Source organism: Ranitomeya variabilis, chromosome 4 (genome assembly GCF_051348905.1).
Source record: "Ranitomeya variabilis isolate aRanVar5 chromosome 4, aRanVar5.hap1, whole genome shotgun sequence".
In the NCBI taxonomy this organism is placed as follows: Eukaryota; Metazoa; Chordata; class Amphibia; order Anura; family Dendrobatidae; genus Ranitomeya; species Ranitomeya variabilis.
Genome location: NC_135235.1, coordinates 641,419,582 through 641,425,499, shown reverse-complemented (window position 1 = coordinate 641,425,499; position 5,918 = coordinate 641,419,582).

Genomic DNA, 5,918 nt, shown 5'->3' with positions numbered 1-5,918 from the left:
CTACACAGTTTTGCCATCTTTATTGTTCTGCTAATCCATGCGACGCCCTCGATCTCCTGAAAAAAAAAATGAAAAAAAAAAATAAACGAACACAAATACGCCCTGGTCCGACGCAGTCCATTTAATAACGACTGTCCCACGACGATCTCCCCTATAGAGCTGTCACATCAGGAGAAGCTCTATAGGGCTCCAGTGACACACTGACAGGAGACAATGGCTCCTGCAGTGCATCACTGAAGAGCTTACCTGAGTTCAGTCTCTCACTTTCCGGCAACGCTGCATGAGAATTTTCACAAGTGACAGTATGAACTATACTGTACTCACGGCGGAGAGATACAGTGTGGAAGTATACCTTCTGTCATTGTATCACTAGAGCCCTTGGAGAGGGGTCGCATCTGCCGATGTGACAGCTCTCCATGGGAGATCATCGTGGGACATTCGTTATTACATGGATTACATCGGATCAGGGAGTATAATGTTGGTTTATTATTTACATTTTTTTTTACAGATGATCCAGGGCTTCGGGGACTAGCTGTATGGTGAGTATATACTGTATGTTTTATGTACTGTAAGTATTGTATGTCTATATGTATGTACTGTATGTGTGCATGTTTTTTTTTTTTTACAATTGAACACAGTAGCTGGATGATGGGACTACTACTGTTCCATCATCGGGCTACCTGTCACTGTAGCAGGCATAATCGGATGGGACTAGCAGTCCCATCGGACGATGCCTGCCTACACAGAGACCTGAACGCACACTGTCCCGCACACCCACGCACACAGACACACACAGCCCCGCACACAGACACACACAAACACAGTCTCCACCCATAATCCGCCCACACAATCTTTCCCCTCCTGATCTGCAGCATTTCTCGCAGGCACATCTGTGGCAAATCTGCAGATCTTTTTAAAATCTGAGATATTGCTACGGATTGGCCTGACAGAATGGAAGTCGATGGGTGTAGAAACGCTGCAGACCCGCAAAAAGAATTGACATGCTGCGGGAAAAAAAAGCTGCAATTCTGCACATTTTTTTCCGCAGCATGTGTACACCAAATGCCAATTTCACATTGACTAACATTGCTTGTGCACTACACTGCGGATTTGATGCAATTTCGCGAGTCCAAAAATGCTGTAAATCCGGATAAAAATCTGCAACGTGCCCACATAGCCTAAATGTTGTTGGAAAAATGAGAAATCGCTGGTCAACTTTTAAACCTTATAACTTCCTAAAGAAAAAAAATTTGGTTCAAAAATTGTGCTGATGTAAAGTAGACATGTGGGAAATGTTACTTATTAAGCATTTCGTGTGACATACCTCTGTGATTTAAGGGCATGAAAATGCAAAACCCCCCAAAAAATAATTAGTGACCAATATAGCCACCTTTCTTTATGATGACACTCAGCAGCCTCCATCCATAGATTCTGTCAGCTGCTTGATATGTTTACGATCAACATTGCGTGCAGCAGCCACCACAGCCTCCCAGACACTGTTCCAAGAGGTGTACTGTTTTCCCTCCCTGTAGATCTCCTTTTTATCAGGGACCACAGGTTCTCTATGGGGTTCAGATCAGGTGAACAAGGGGGCCATGTCATTATTTTTTCTTCTTTGAGACCTTTACTGGCCAGCCACGCTGTGGAGTAGTTGGAGGCATGTGATGGAGCATTGTCCTGCATGAAAATCATGTTTTTCTTGAACAATACCGACTTCCTCTTGTACCACTGCTTGAAGAAGTTGTCTTCCAGAAACTGGCAGTAGGTCTGGGAGTTGAGCTTCACTCCATCCTCAACCGAAAAGGTCCCACAAGTTCATCTTTGATGATGCCAGCCCATACCAGTACCCCACCTCCACCTTGCTGGCGTCTGAGTGGAGCTCTCTGCCCTTTACTGATCCAGCCTCTGGCCCATCCATCTGGCCCATCAAGAGTCACTCTCATTTCATCAGTCCATAAAACCTTTGAAAAGTCAGTCTTAAGATATTTCTTGGCCCAGTCTTGACGTTTTATCTTATGTTTCTTGTTCAAAGGTGGTCGTTTTTCAGCCTTCCTTACCTTGGCCATGTACCTGAGTATCGCACACCTTGTGCTTTTTGATACTCCAGTGAAGTTGCGGCTCTGAAATATGGCAAAACTGGTGGCAAATGGCAGCTTGGCAGCTTCACGCTTGATTTTCCTCAATTCATTTTGCGCCTTTTTTGCCCAACACGCTTCTTGTTTGTGACTCTATTGGCTATTTGCCCTGAAACGCTTAATTGTTCGGTGATCACGCTTCAAAAGTTTGGCAATTTCAACACTGCTGCATCCCTCTGCAAGACATCTCACAATTTTGGACTTTTCAGAGCCCGTCAAATCTCTCTTCTAACCCATTTTGACAAAGGAAAGGAAGTTGCCTAATAATTAAGCACACCTTATATAGGGTTTTGATGTCATTAGACCACACCCCTCCTCATTACAGAGATGCACATCACCTGATTTACCTAATTGGTAGTTGGCTCTCAAGCCTGAACAGCTTGGAGTAGGGCAATATGTATAAAAAGTGTCATGTGATCAAAATACAACTTGCCTAATAATTCTGCACACAGTATAGAATATGATAATTACACAAAATGTATTATATAAGACACCAGCGCCACCTAATGGGCAAAACATGCAAGACACCAAAAAGCATTGTTTCATCGGTTAGTTTGTGCCTACAGCAGTGACTTATTAGGCCGGCGTCACACTAGGCGTAAGACAATACGGTCTGTTTTTTACGGCCGTAATACGCAGAAATGTTCCCAAAATAGTGATCCGTATGTCATCCGTAGGCAGGGTGTGGCAGCGTATTTTGCGCATGGCATCCTCCGTATGTAATCCGTATGGCATCCGTACTGCGATATTTTCTTGCAGGCTTGCAAAACCGACATCTAATGGATTTATGTGCTCAAATGTACGTTAAAACATATATACAATATATATATATATATATATATATATATATATATATATGTCATTGAGACACACACATACATATATATATATATATATATATATATATATATATATATATATATATATATATATATATATATATATACTGTATTTATAAATTCAGCGCGAGATATGTGAAAAGCCGGTAATTCAATTGCCGGCTTTTTCTTTCTCCTTCCCAAACCCGACAGGATATGAGACATGGTTTACATACAGTAAACCATCTCATATCCCTTTTTTTTTTTGGGCATATTCCACACTACTAATGTTAGTAGTGTGTATGTGCAGAATGTGGGCGCTGTAGCTTGTAAAATAAAAGGTTAAATGGCGGAAAAAATTGGCGTGGGCTCCCACGCAATTTTTTCCACCAGAGTGGTAAAGCCAGTGACTGAGGCCAGATATTAATAGCCTAGAGAGGGTCCATGGTTATTGGCCCCCCCTGGCTACAAACATCTGCCCCCAGCCACCCCAGAAAAGGCACATCTGGAAGATGCCTATTCTGGCACTTTGCCACTCTCTTCCCACTCCCGTGTAGCGGTGGGATATGGGGTAATGAAGGCTTAATGTCACCTTGCTATTGTAAGGTGACATTAAGCCAGATTAATAATGGAGAGGTGTCAATTATGACACCAATCCATTATTAATCCAATAGTACGAAATGGTTAATAAAACTCACACACATTATTTAAAAGTATTTTAATGAAATAAAGACACAGGTTGTTGTAATATTTTATTATACTGGTAATCCACCTGAAGACCCTCGTCCTGTAACAAAGGAAAAATAAAAACTCAACAATATCTCATACCTTCCGTCGCTCAGGTCAAGTCCCACAAAGTAAATCCATCTGAAGGGGTTAAATCATTTTACAGCCAGGAGCTGTGCTAAAGCAGTGCTCGTGGCTGTAAAACCCCCGGGAATGAATGGATTGCAGGGGAATGACCTGTAGTTACCTTGAGTTGCGGTGAGGCGCCCTCTGCTGGATGTCCTCATGAACTGGAGCCTGGTAAAAGTTCCCACGCTTGGGTTCGTATGAGGACATCCAGCAGAGGGCGCATCACCGCGACTCAAGGTAACTACAGGTCACCTTGTTTTCCATTCATTCCCCGGGGTTTTACAGGCACGAGCACTGCTTTAGCACAGCTCCTGGCTGTAAAATGATTTAACCCCTTCAGATGGATTTACTTTGTGGGACTTGACCTGAGCGACGGAATGTATGAGATATTGTTGAGTTTTTATTTTTCCTTTGTTACAGGACGAGGGTCTTCAGGTGGATTACCAGTATAATAAAATATTACAACAACCTGTGTCTTTATTTCATTAAAATACTTTTAAATAATGTGTGTGAGTTTTATTAACCATTTCGGACTATTGGATTAATAATGGATAGGTGTCATAATTGACGCCTCTCCATTATTAATCTGGCTTAATGTCACCTTACAATAGCAAGGTGACATTAAGCCTTCATTACCCCATATCCCACCGCTACACGGGAGTGGGAAGAGAGTGGCCAAGTGCCAGAATAGGCGCATCTTACAGATGTGCCTTTTCTGGGGTGGCTGGGGGCAGATGTTTGTAGCCAGGGGGGGCCAATAACCATGGACCCTCTCTAGGCTATTAATATCTGCCTCAGTCACTGGCTTTACCACTCTGGCGGAGAAAATTGCGCGGGAGCCCACGCCATTTTTTTCCGCCATTTAACCCTTTATTTTACAAGCTACAGTGCCCAAATTTTGCACATACGCACTACTAACATTAGTAGTGTGGAATATGCAAAAAAAAAGGGATATGAGATGGTTTACTGTATGTAACCATGTCTCATATCCTGTCGGGTTTGGGAAGGAGAAATGAAAAGCCGGCAATTGAATTACCGGCTTTTCTCTAACACCGGTGCGTATTTCTCGCAAGTCACACGCATGGTCCGTGTGTAATCCGTATTTTTCTTGCCCCCATAGACTTTCATTGGCGATTTTTTTGCGCAATACGGTGACAAACGCAGCATGCTGCGATTTTGTACGGCCGTACAAGACCGTATATTACGGATGCGTAATATACGGCAGATAGGAGCTGGGCCATAGAGAATCATTGGGCCGTGTGTAATGCGTATTTTACGGACGTAGTTTATGCGCTCATACGTCTGTAAAACTCGCTAGTGTGACGCCGGCCTTAGTGAGAGGAAAATCTCTATCACTAAATGTATAATCAGAAGGTGCACGGTACTGCTGACACCATGGCTCATCCAAGGAAAAATATATAATAAGAGATGAGAGAACCATAACCATATACAGTCATGGCCAAAAGTGGTGGCAGCATTGAAATTGTCCCAGAAAATGAAGTATTTCCTGCAGAAATGTGAAATTACATCCAATTTGCCTTTTTCATGTTTTTTGCATTGCTGCAATACACACAATGGAAATACACATACAGCTCCACTCCGCACACCTCGTACACACACATCTCCGCTCCGTACACCTCGTACACTCATGGCTCTGCTCCATACACCCCGTACACACACGGCTCCGCTCTGTACACCTTGTACACACACATCTCCGCTCTGTACACCCCGTACACTCACGGCTCCACTCTGCACACTTGGTACACTCACGGCTCCGCTCCGTACACCTTGTACACACACGGCTCCGCTCCATACACCTCGTACACACACGGCTCCACTCCGTACACCTCGTACACACATGGCTCTGCTCCGTACACCTCGTACACACATGGCTCTGCTCCGTACACCTCGTACACACACGGCTCCGCTCCGTACACCTTGTACACACACGGCTCTGCTACATCCATTCTGTAACCCCCTCCTGACCCCACACAGAAACTTCCCCTCATCCAGCACCATGACAACCAGCACAGCAGAGTCCTGCATACACTGAGGCCCCTGATCATGTGACCCCTGACTCCTCCCCTCCTGTGACCTCATCACAGGTCCT